The sequence below is a fragment of the Cyanistes caeruleus genome, chromosome 6, assembly GCF_971803275.1.
Source record: "Cyanistes caeruleus chromosome 6, bCyaCae1.hap1.1, whole genome shotgun sequence".
NCBI classification, from domain to species: Eukaryota; Metazoa; Chordata; class Aves; order Passeriformes; family Paridae; genus Cyanistes; species Cyanistes caeruleus.
In genome coordinates, this window is record NC_141706.1 from 2,299,304 (window position 1) to 2,312,598 (window position 13,295).

A 13,295-nucleotide genomic window follows, 5' to 3' on the forward strand; every position below is an offset into this window, starting at 1 on the left:
GGCATCTGAGAGACCCCACTGTCCTGGGGTGACATCTCTATTAAACCACAGCAGAACAAACTGAGTCTTCTTTATTTTGCACAAATAAACTAATTTATACTGCTGATTCTCTCCTCCACTGACTCATATTCTCACACATTACTTGTTGTGCTTAAACCTTATGATTCTCACATGGCAAATTAAGGGTGAGAAGATTCTTCACATTTAAGTACAATTCATCTCACTTTCCTGCTCGTGAAAGCGAGACAGAAAGAGACATTTCACCCACAGCCTCTTATTCCTTTTAAAATGACAAATGAAACAGACTTAAATGTATTTTGGAATACCAAACAGAAGAGTTTGCTTTGCCACCAGCACCTGAATGAGATGGAAAGTATCAACAGCAAACCCATTCTTATCTGAGTTTTGGTATTACCCACCTGGCACCACTAGTCAGCAGTCAATTGAAATAAACCTTATTTTCTCACCATCTTTAGATAGAAAAAATACCTGAAGGTAAAAATCTTCTCCATGGGGGGGTTCTTTCTGCTCTTACAGCAAGCAGGCAGTATGCATTTTAGTTGGTATAAAAGAGGTTTCACCCAGCTGCTCCCCTCTGCCTTTATTTCCAACTTTGCTCACGTAGGCGCTCCCTTACCTGCCGTGACTGCAATTGGCGCCATAAACCAGCTCAGCAAAGAACTTTTACAGGGGAATTTATCACCAGCGGCAACAACAACAGATACTTACCAACAGCACCAGTGAAAATAATGACATTAACCCCAATAATTACAGCTGACAATGAGCACAGCTGCCAGCCAAAATTGATCTCGCAGGGGTGCCCACGATGGCGTTGGCCCAGCTGGCGCCTCGCAGAGCTCGGGATGAGGGGGGGACAATAAGTGGGAAGTCACTTTGCATCCAAGTTGGCATGACAAGGATAAAATAGTGTCTCCTGAGGAATGTTTGCATAAATTGAGGGGGAAGCAAATCCTCAGTAAAAGCCCTGATGCAGTCTCTAAAGGAAGGGCCTGCCCAGCCCGGCTGCACGGGGTTGATAAATGGCATTAAGCTCTTGTTCCATATCTCTGGTGAGAATCTTGCTCAGCAATGCTGGGTCTGACACAGAGAGCTCCATTTCATCCCTTTCCACAGAAGATATGGAGATGTGCTGTCCAGAGCCTGGACACAGCTGAGCAGAGCACATTTCCACAGAGCTCACTCCTCTCCGCAGTCCAGACACCAATTTGTGTCTGCAGAACTGGTTTTCCACAGGCTGGAAGATTAGCACAGCGTGGAATGAGAGGGTGGATCTGCTCTGTCATTTAATTTGGGTGAGGAACAGGCACTTGAAGCAAACCTCCTGGTGGCCTCTGCTCCCAGTGATCCCATTAGCTCCAGAGAGCACAAGTCTGCAGCCCTGGCCGTGAACAGAGCAATAATGAATTTTCCAAGCCTCCCTTACTAAAGGTTGTGGTTTGCTGTTTGTTGCTATTGCTCTCTGCAACTTTTCACTTAAGTGAACTCAGAAACACTAAAAATCACCCATGAAGGAGCTGTGTAACATTCAATTGGACAAAAGGTCCTGTTCAGGTCAGTATTGCAATGAATTTTATTTTATTTTATTTTAGACCTCCTATACAAGGCACCAAAAGTGCACTGGTGGGTAGAAAACCAAGCAAGGAAGGAACAGATTCTGCAGAAGTATTTCATTTATAATCTTGGAACAGCAGGTCACAATAACATTTTTAGCAGATTACAATGTACATCCTCGTTATACATTTAAAACTCTCCTTTATCAAGGCAAGCAGCTATTTCAGCTGAAATTTCACAGCACACTTATCAATCAATCACAACAGAGAGTTCCTGAAAAGACCATTCCAAGGATGACCATTTTCAGAGTTTAAATAAACCCTACAGGACATGGCTGGGTTTCAAGGGCACAGATTCTTTTTGTCTTCAGGAAGAGAAGGGTGGTAAGAAGAGAGACCAAAAAATGCAGCTGGGACAGAGGCAGATTATCAGGAAGCTCTGGAGGCAGAGGGAACAACTCAGGAGCTGACAGAAAGATGAGATAAATCATTAGACATTTTGAACAAGGACAGAAGGATGCAAACATGCTTTTGGAGGGCAGGGAAGGTCTATTTTTACCCTGCTTTTTCCACGCTGGAAGATTCCGTGATGGAAAAGAAAATAACGCTGGAACAGAAAAGGATGGTGACCTCCATGACAAACCTGACCCCTGTTAGAGAATGTGCCAGTGTGATGAGGGAAATGAAGAATCTTAATGAGGTAAAGGGGAAACCACTCATCCCAATGCACTGGGCTCCCCCCAGGAGATCAGCTAGAAAACAGAGTTCGCTGCATTTTGCAACTTAGCTTAAATTCCTCCTGGTTTGTCTTTGAAACAAAAAAAGCAGGACTATTCGGACAAGAGAGGCAATCCAGTTGTGAAATCATTTTTCCCCCCCTCCCATTTTTCCCTGAAGAAATAAAAATGCACCTGCAAATCCTGGCAGCTGCAGGACAGTTCTGGGGCAGGAGGGTCTGAGGAGCCTGGGCAGAAAGCTGGGGACGGCGAGGTGGCCACCAGCTGTGGCTTGCAGGAGGAGGACAGGGTGACAGGCAGCTCAGAACAGCTCCTTGACAGTCCAGGACACAGCTGTGTCCCTCTGATCCATTTCTGTGCTGCACAAAACTCCTGGCAATCTGCTGCCTCCATTTCCTAATGACCTGGGGAATTAGGGCAGGCTGTGCTAGAACAGAGCCTTCCTTTCTCACTCCAGTCATGCCACGCAGAGACAAACGTCAAAATTAGGTCCATGGCACTAAAGTAAAGAGGCTTTTTCCCTTCAGCATAGTTCTTATCCATCCTGCTGTGTGGTGTTCACACAATTCCCCAAATTCTCCATTTACATCCCCTGGGAGCTGCAGGGTGCCAGCCCTGCCACGCAGCACACGAGCATTTAAATGTTCTAGCTGATTATTTAAATGTTCTATCTGATCATTTAAATGTTCTAGCTGATCATTTAAATGTTCTATCTGATCATTTAAATGTTCTAGCTGATTATTTAAATGCTCTAGATGATCATTTAAATGTTCTATCTGATCATTTAAATGTTCTAGCTGATCATTTAAATGTTCTATCTGATCATTTAAATGTTCTAGCTGATCATTTAAATGTTCTAGCTGATTATTTAAATGTTCTAGCTGACCATTTAAATGTTCTAGCTGATTTTTTAAATGTTCTAGCTGACCATTTAAGTGTTCTAGATGATTATTTAAATGTTCTAGCTGATTATTTAAATGTTCTAGCTGACCATTTGAATGTTCTAGCTGACCATTTGAATATTCTAGCTGATCATTTAAATGTTCTAGCTGATCATTTAAATGTTCTAGCTGACCATTTAAATATTCTAGCTGACCATTTGAATGTTCTAGCTGACCATTTAAATATTCTAGCTGATCATTTAAATGTTCTAGCTGATTATTTAAATGTTCTAGCTGACCATGTGCCACTTCTCAAAGCTGCCCTCTTTAATTTATTGATATAAACATGGCACTGGAAGCCACATGGCACAGAGATAAACCCCTCACCCTCAGAAAAATAACCAAAAACATTCCCACGTGGACAGATTATCCCACACCTGGCCTGTGGGGGAATACAGACACATTATTGTCAACATTACCATTCTTTTCACTTTTATCCATTGTTTCTTTTTTTCTACATCTCTTTCAAAGGCAGGGGAGCAAATTTAAAAATAAAGCCCTTTTTTACTTGAAAAAGTTCCTCACTACTTTAAAAGTAGCCCCTTTTAATCTCCTTTTGTTCCCAGGCAGCTGCTCTTCTAACACAACCTGGGTTTGATAAAAGAAAGCTGAAAATGGAGGATAAAACTTTGTTTTTCTGAAAAAGCATCTTTCATAGAAAAGCTACAGAAATTATTAGATTTCAGATGCTCTATCCATTGGAAAGTTGGAGATGATTGTGGTGAACAATGGCTGCTTTTTAGGCTCTGGGGTTTCCTGGGGTAGGGGGGTTTTGAGAGGTTGTTTTTTTTTTTAATAGGCTGGAAATTTTCATGTAATTTCCAATTCAATCAGGTGAAGAACACTGGCCCATCACTTTCCCTTCCCACACCCCACCTTCTACCTTATGCATTTCTTTTTTAGGCCTCTGTGTGATCATTTTCACAGATGGAGCCTTTTTATAGAATCACAGAATAATTTAGGTTGGAAAAGACCTTTCAGGTGATCAAGTCCAACCATTTTTGTCTCTCATTTGTCTGTGGCAATTTTAATTTAATTTAAATTTTTATTTTAATTTTAATTTAATTTAAAAATGCCCATTGTGTTCACTGCAGTCCAGGGGTGATAAACCAGAAGAGGACATCTCTGCTCACAGCATTATTCCACCCCCAGCTCTGAGGCTCAGGAAGTCCAGCGAGCTCCATCAAGCTCTGCTGATTCTCCCACACCATAACACAGGACAGGAGTGAGAAGCAGAGTCCTGCAGCATTTCTTTCTCGCTTTCCCCTCTTATTTTTGAGCACTGAATCTTCTCTGAAGTGTAGAAAGTAGCACATGAACTTTAACTCTCTCCTTGTAATAGTGCAGAGATATATTTGTACAGTACAAGAATGGCACCCACACAAGTGCAGCAGCCAGGCACGAACTGGAGTGCTCTTGATTCCCTTCCAAATCTCACAGAGGTCAAAACAAGTCCAGCACCTCAGCAGGAGAGAAACACTTGATCCTGCTTAGCCACCTCTTCATCAGTAGCACAAGGAAACATCCAACCTTTTCCATTTCCCATTTGAAGTTCTGGCTGAACCCCCAGAAATTCAGTGCTGTGCTCTGGTGACAGCTGATAGAACCAAATGCCCTTTTACAAAGCACAGTGCTAATTTGAAAACTCACAGTGCATTTGTCACTCAAACAGCACATTCACCTCTCTCAGAGGTTGTTATGTCCCAGAAAATCCAGGCAGGTGGGCAATTTGGACAAAATGATACAAGGGAGGGCTCTAGTGGTGGTCAATACTAGCAAGATAAAGCTTGAAAATGTTCTTTTCTGGGCAATTGAGCCTCCACATGTACTTGGAGCCTTGTGGTAGGTGCTGGACTCTTCCCTGCTTGCTGGAAGCAGGGTGGACTCAGCAGCAGGAACAGGGACTCAGTGAATAAAGTGCAGCAGGTCCCACCTTTGTGAGCCAATCAAGCAGATAAAAAACACACTGGGATCCAATGTGGCCTTAATGGATGAGCCACTTGGAGCAGAAACTCCAAACTCAGTTTTTTATGGCTCTCACATGCACTGTCATGGTGATTTTGGTTTTCCAAGGTTTTTACAGCACCCTGTTTGCCCAGCAGTGCCAGTCTTCTCTGCTTCTGAAAACCAACAACTCTGCCTCTTCTTTATGTGCCAAAACCTGCTTATGTAGATGTTCATGAAGAATACCAAATATGAAAAGTTCGGTTGTCACAATGTACCCCCAAATCCACCCTAATTTCAGGTGCCTAAAGGTTTCAGCCTTTTAATCTTGTTGGAAAGGTGACAGGCAGAGTCAGTGAGGCTTGTAAGGCTTCAGTGGGATGAGCCCAGAGCTCATCAGAGCTTTGAGATGGCATAAATGAATATGAAGGATACTCCAGATGGCCCAAAAAAAAGGAAAAATAACTCCTGTACCCCCTAGGTTCTCACAGTTTGATGCCAACATCACCCCCCCAGGACAGATAATAGGTAGCTGCCGCTCAAAATAAGCCAGTCCCACGGTACAAAGACACAGTGCCCTACAAGAGATTGCCAGAAACAGGCCACAACCTCCTTGGGAATCAGAGATTCTGAAGTTCTGAGCAGATACAAGAATTCCCACCAACAGAAGGAAGGAAATTCTGCTCCCTGCAGGCTCCTCCTCTCTCCCAGTCCCACCATGGTCTGGCTTGTGTGTTCTAATGAAAACCATTTCTCACAAATCTTGCTGTTCTCAGCTCTGCAGAGTCACAAACAGCTCTGGGAAACAGCAGAGGAGCTCTCCACTGAATAACCAGAATTGTCAGCTGAGCTCCAATCTCAGAACCAGAACCCCACCCACTTATCTGTGCCTGCCATCACATTAAATCCCATGATAATTGAGCTGAACAGATGTGGAAATCAGGGCAGAATCTGACCTGCCAGATTTCTATTATTAGGGATGCTAAAAATCTCACCTTGGCTTTCAGACTCAGGCTGCAACCTGCATTTCTGCCCATTAAAGAAACAAAGTCTTTCTGTCCAAATTTTGAGTTGGAATAAATAGGGGACAAAAACAATAGTCCCTAAATTCTAATTTTGTGACACCAAATACAACAAAACACACAGCAAATAGGGGAAGAGGGGAGAAATATCAGCTAAGCCTGGGCATACAGTGTGAACTAACACTGTTAAGAAGAAGATTTTCAGCAGGAGCCATTATTCAAAGATGTCATTACCACACAAAAAAAGCATGAGTGGGTATCTCACACATCCTAGTTTTATTCACAATTAATGATGTTTTCTTATCTGGACAGAAAATGTTTAAATCACATTTCCCCTGCTAGGAGGGGAAAAAGAGAAGTGTTACCCTTCTCAGAAACAGCAATTTGAACAATTCAGAGCCACTGCTTTACCAACAGATGGATGTGACTTTCAAATTGTCTGTTTGGCTGGACACTTGTGAATCAATTTGTGCTAAGCAGGCAGGGAGGAGCTGAGGCACGGTTCCCATTTATAGGGAAGATATTTTCAACATTTTCTACACAGCAAAAGGTAAAATACATCCCCAGTGCTGAAAGGTGGGGTGCATTTTGTCCCCACCCTCAGGATGTCTCACGCGTGGCACCTTCCCAGCTGTGCTCCAAAGCCATCCCAGCAAATCCCATCACTCAGGAATCCCTCACAGAGCCCCAGCTGAGGGGAATAATTCCCTCCAGCCCACAGGAGTCTGCTGCAATTGCCATTAGTGGCAGTCCCAGCTACATCAGCTATTTGCATAATTGAAGCTACAGCAGGGACTGAAGTCCCAAGGGAGGAGTGATCTGTGTCTCCCATGCAGACACTGAGAATTCCACCATCCTATCCTGATTCCCTGTACCCTGTCCTGATTCCCTGTACTCTATCCTGATTCCCTGTACCCTATCCTGATTCCCTGTACCCTGTTCTGATTCCCTGTACCCTGTTCTGATTCCCTGTACCCTGTCCTGATTCCCTGTACCCTGTCCTGCTTCCCTGTACCCTGTCCTGATTCCCTGTACCCTGTCCTGATTCCCTGTACCTGCATCTCCCACGGGATTCAGAGCTATCCAGTCAAAGAGCAATAAAGTGGCTGGCAAACAACTGCAGACCACAGAATTTGAAAAACATCAGAGAAAGGGAAATGTGCAGATGTTGAATCCAACTCAACGTTGTTGGCATTCCCCGAGTTCAGACAATAGGGAAAATCAAAACCATTGACTGCAGAGGAAAGTTCTTCAGCTCAGAAGTCTTTAATCTGGTTGAATGGCTGATTTTTATCTGAGAAACTCCCACATAAAATATTTCTCTATGATTAATAAGCAATTACCATGAATTGTTACCAATAAGAATGTCTTATGATGCAGAGCACAGATGTATTAAACTCACAGACAATGGACTGAACCATGAAGTCTTTTGTAATGACTTTACCTGAATTATTGCTCCAAGTTCCCTTCAAAGAACTTGGCCATTCCTAAAATGTTTTTTCTATTTCTTCCTTTAGATGTCTTAATTGGAGGAAATAGGCAGAACAGAAATCATCCAAAAGACTAAAAATCAAATTCAGATAAATTCATCCACTGGTTATTTTGTCCTAACACTCTTGTGAAATTACAGTGTCAGGGACATGGAAACTGGAATAAAGCTGATAAATTATCTACTATGCTGTCCAATTCCTTAATTGTCAAGAAACAATTGTATTGAAATATATTTCCCTTACCTGTTGGTTTGGGGTCTTTAATAATGCTGCTTCTCATACTGCACTTTCCATGAAATAAACATCTTCTTGCAGATCTTCATGAACTGGGGTTTTTTTGGTGCATTTTTTTATAGCTTTTTTTAGAGGAACACAAGAGTTGTGGTTGACATTTCACCTCCTGCAGCCCAGAAACTTTATTCTACTGGAAAAGTGCTTACTCTTATTTTTTTTTTTCACTTTTAAACAACAGCTATTTAAATTATTAATGGTATTTTTATCTGTTATTCAAATTTAACCATTTTTTTTTATTCTCCAGTGCTTGAATACAGCTACTTTAATCCTTGAGACTGGTGGAATTCTAAATGTATGGATTCACTCAGTAAAAATCTCTCCTTTTAGTTCCCCAAAGCTTCAATAATTCCAGAGCTGGATAACAAATCATCATTTTAAAAGACACCCTGAGTGGTTTATCCCAGACATAGTCATGACTGCAGCCACAGTGATGAGGTAGGACCAGAAAATCAGTTCTTCTCTCCTCTGTAAGGGAATTAAAAATGCTTTCCTTGAGCTGTGATACTCATGAATTTCCTTATCTTCCCTAGTTTTAGTGGCCAGAATTTCCTCTTGCTTTGTTTCCTGTCAGTAATTTATGTACTCCTCAGCACATGGAAAATATCAGGGCCTGCCATCAAGTCAAATCATGTCACACTCCATAAAATATGGTTCAGAATTCTCGCCAGTTCCTGAAATATCTTTCATCTTTAATTTGCAATTTAAGATTGATATCCAAAAGAGAAGCTATTGAAAAGGAATACAACTAAGAAAATATCAGCCCTCTGAAGACAGAGATTTATTAATGTTGCATATAACTTTTAAAGAAAACCTTCAAAATTAGACATGTAACACACAGAAATTTTGGGCTTCTGAAAAAGGAGAAAAGTGAAAAAAGCAAGGCACAGATAAGGAAGTTTTGATGTAATGCAAACATCTGCCTGTGCAACAGCAGTTTATTACCTTTAGATAATACACAGACACTGTGTAAATGCACTTTTGGTATTAGCATTTTAGAGGAGACTATGGCTGAAACCTGCTCTCATCATGTCTTGGCACAGTATTTCACAGAATTCTTTTAATTGCTATTTAAATGTGGGCCTGCAGTGAGTTTTGTCATCCACAAATACAAAAAATCAACTACAGGAAAATACTGTTGTTAATGTTAAGTTGTAAGTAATAAATTTAGAGCAAGAATAATGGTGTGTTCTTTCTTCCCTTCTCTCCAAACCTGCTGTGACCATTCCTACCTCAGCTGTAAAAATACAATTTCCTTCTTCGAAGGCAAACACATGAAAAAGAATAATCTATCAACATTTAAAATCTAAGAACAACTAAGACCACTCTTACACAGTGTGGTGGTTTACTTCTTTGTTTCTTTCCTTGGAAGAAATTAACTATTTGACACCAGGCATCAGAGTTAAACCTTTTATTTATTTATATTTTTATTTTATTTATGTATTTTGAGGACACTCCCAAACAGTCCCAGTTCACTGCAGGTAGTTCCCTGTTCAATTAGTGCTCCACTAATAATTAGAAATACTTCTACTTAAAACCAAGAAAAGATGGACTAAGTGAAATCATACAGAGCCATCCTCTCTAAACCTCTCCATCCTGTCAGTCTGGGCTGAAATCACACCAAATAGAGATTCTTCCATGAGAAGAAGAAGAAATTCTAAGAATCTTCCATTTTCTCCTTTCTGCTTGCCAGAGGCACTGCTTTAGAAGACTTTTTATCCAATATTTCAGTAGTTCCTTTAAAACATGCACGTGAATAGCGAGCTGAGGAATTAAAAAAGCAACTCAGATCTTGAAAAAATATCATTTATTTTTATTCCAGATCACCCAGGCTGGGCTGTGGCATTTCCATGTTGCTATACACACACCTCTGTGTTTTGCTCCAGGCTGGGGGCACAGTAAAGCACATCACACACCCTTTTTTGGGAGGTCTTAGCTGGGCAGGTATTCAAAAAAGAAGGGTGAGGGGGAAAAAAAATAAATGTGTAAACAATTAATGAATCTGAGGCAAAGTCTCAAAGAACTGGGGCTGGTTTGCTGATTTGCCTTCTGCTACTTAATTAGAACACTGTGCTAAACCTCCCAAAAAACCTCCCAAGCAAATTGAAAGGAGAATAATAAATCCTGTTTTCTTTTTTCCCCCTCTCTCTACACCCAATATATAAGTATGAAGGGAGAGAGAAAAGACAAAAATATAAAGTTGAAGGAGGAAAAGTGCAAGGGCCATCAGGTTCATTTTTTATCTCTCTGAGAAATTAGCTTTGCAGGGCTGTGGAGCTGATGACAACCCGCCAGTGAGAAATTCAGACACAGTGATTTTTAGATATATCTCACAATTTTGGCTTTGTGCAGATCAGTTAACTGTACTTCCAAGTCTGGGGAAAAAAACCAGCAAAATTCAAACCAGTTTGTGTAAAAGTTTGAGTGGACATCCTTCAAAAAATACCTTTTGTGATATATACTTTGTCATGTTAATAATTTTATAATTACAATGCATTTCAACACTAAAGATAAATCTTCTACCTACTGTGTTTTGCCTTTTTTTCTTTCTGCATTTGGCTCAAGTGGGAGCCAGCTGTAACACTAGAGTGTTCTGACAAGTCATAAATGCAATAACAAGAGGTTTGGGCTTCTCAGCATCAGCATCCTTGTGCTTTTCAAAATGGCCATGCTGTAAAAGATGGTGCTTGCCCAGCAAGGGTGAAAAAAATGTTGCTGTATTAAGGCAGAATAGTTTACAAAAGCAGTGAGAGACCTAAAGTGATACACAGCTTGTGTTTATAAAAATTCATAAGCATTTCGAGTGCACTCCTAAAGGAATCGTGTAGATGCTGCAACAAATTATTATATAATATAATTAAACACAAAAAAAAACCTGGAATAGCAAAATAGCATTAAGGGACAAATTTTCATTGCTGTAGCAGTGGCAGACTGCAAGCAAAGATCCCATTAGAGGTAATGGGAGCTGAAGTTATAATCCACTGAGCAGTGTCAAAAATAATATCCCTGTGGCTTTGGCTTAAACTGGCAGAGCTGAGGCAGCAACCTGATTTCTAAATCTCCCCATTGTGTGCAGACAGGACACCTCAAAGTGCCCCTCTTTCCCTTCATCCCCTCAAACACTTTTTTTAAAAAAAAAAAACACATTTGAGCACAAAGGAGGGAGGGAGGATCAGGCATGTTATGTACAATTGTGCATTTCCTTTGTTTTTGATGGTAGAATCAAGTTTTACTTCACTTTAGCATGGCTAACACTTAGAGCCATGTGCTAGCACTGAGAGTTCTGAGGCTTCTCACCCTGCAGCCCTGGATAAATCACCTTTGGACTGGTGTAGACAGGCTGTGAGCAAGGTGAAGGAAGCTGGCCCCAAGTCTAAAATCACCCTTCCCCTCTGGCAGACACAAATTGCAGCAGCCTGTGCAAACCCTGGGCATCATCACACCCCAGTGCCGTGGCTGCAAGCTGCATTTCTCACATTAAACCTGTCCTGTGGGGCCACTTTGGAGCCCTCAAGCTGATGTCATGGGTTCTGCTGCCACAGGTTCTGCTGCCATGGGTTCTGCTGCCACAGGTTCTGCTGCCACAGGTTCTGCTGTCACGGGTTCTGCTGCCATGGGTTCTGCTGCCACAGGTTCTGATGTCACAGGCTCTGATGCCACAGGTTCTGCTGCCACAGGTTCTGCTGCCACCAAAGCTGTCTCAGAGTTCTGTCAGCTTTAAACAGACTGGCTGGCCAAACACAAACTCTGCAGCCCAGCTCCATCTCAAACCCAGGCCTTGGGCTGTCTCCCATCCCTCAGTTAGCTCCAAAATGCTGGAATAAAAGCAGTGGCCATGTGGAATGTGGACAAATGTTCAGAGGGTTTTCACCATTTCTGAGGGATTGGAGGGACACGTTTGTGCAGCTGATGGAAAAGGGCCTGGCCCAGGCTGGGAGAGGAGCTGGGCTCTCACACCCACAGCTCAGCAGCAGGATGGACAAACCTGCAGGTGACACCACACAGGGGGGAGTTTGAAGGCAAGGCAAACATTCAGGGGGAACTCAACAAGCTGGAGGTAAAACCATCAAAAAGGCTCGTGGAGTCCCAAAAAGGCAGATGTAAAGCCCAGAAAGAGGGCTGGAGCAATCCCTTCAGGCAGAAAATAACCCCAGGCTCCTGATGGAGGAGGATTGGCCCCTCTCTCAAACCCCCAGCCTGAATTTCTGTATTGTTCTCCCTTCCTACAAGCTCCCAGCAAAGCCACCTCACCCTCACGATGCATTATCTGCTCTTCTTCTCCATCCAAACGTGGCAGGGAATTAATCCATTTTTATGTCAAGGAAAACAAGCCACACACAGACATCTGCTGTAGCTCTGATGGCACCAAGCACTCAGACAGACAGTGGCAGAAGCAGAACCAGAAAACAAGAATTACTGGCTTCCAATCCTGCCTATTATCCATTCAGCCAGGAAGATTTTCCATGAAAACCTTGTCTTGCCTGGGACTGCTGTCGTGATGTGTTTTAACAGCACTGAGCTTTCTGGCCTAGCACTGATAATTCTTGGCATTACTGTGATGCAGATTATGCTAATTATTAATAATGTGCTGGGATAGGAATAAATTATGTGTAATACACAAAATTATTCTGGTGCAGAGCAGTGAGCTCTAACACAACAGAAAAAATAACTTCTGGCAGAGTACCTGCAGTAAAGTAATAATTGTCTCACAAGCGATAATCACTTGGACAAAGGGATTTTTAGGAAAGAACTGGTTTTTTCGTGAATGTTTGTACAGGATTTAGCACTATCCATAATCCAGCCTGCTACATATGATTATGGTACAAATCAATTTTAGAAAAAAGAAAGTAAATAAGACATAAATACAAAATCTGGGATATATAAAGCCTTTTCTCCAACACAGAGAGACAAAAAGGTGAGCAATATTCATACAGCAAGGGAAAAGGTTTGCTACACCTACAACTCTTCTTCTTTTCTGACCATCTTGACTGAAAAAAATAATAACTGAATAATCCTAAAGAAGATTTCTGAATCAATATTCAATAAAATTAATTAACTCTGTTTTCTATGCAGTGCATTTTTGGATTTGGCATTCTGTTCGAGCCACTTTTATGCTCCCCTATAAAAACTAATTGCAAGCATCAATGTGAATGTGACTAGGGCAATAAAAAAAGGTTTTGAAGGTATTGTCCTGGCCTCAGCCATTCTGTCATTTCTAAAATTTCATGGACCTTCTTGTCCATGTCCTGTCATTTCTAAAATTTCATGACCTTCAGATTCAAAAGCTCACCCAAAAAAA

At 41.7% G+C, this 13,295-nt stretch overlaps 1 long non-coding RNA gene across 1 annotated transcript; it reads right to left on the minus strand.

Annotated features, from left to right (window-relative positions):
* Positions 1-1,573: 1,573 nt before the first annotated feature.
* Positions 1,574-2,840, minus strand: LOC147652366 (uncharacterized). Its single transcript, XR_015288259.1, has 2 exons — positions 2,483-2,840; positions 1,574-2,037 (listed from the first exon to the last, which is right to left on the minus strand). It is a non-coding gene; the product is annotated as an uncharacterized LOC147652366 (long non-coding RNA).
* Positions 2,841-13,295: the final 10,455 nt, after the last annotated feature.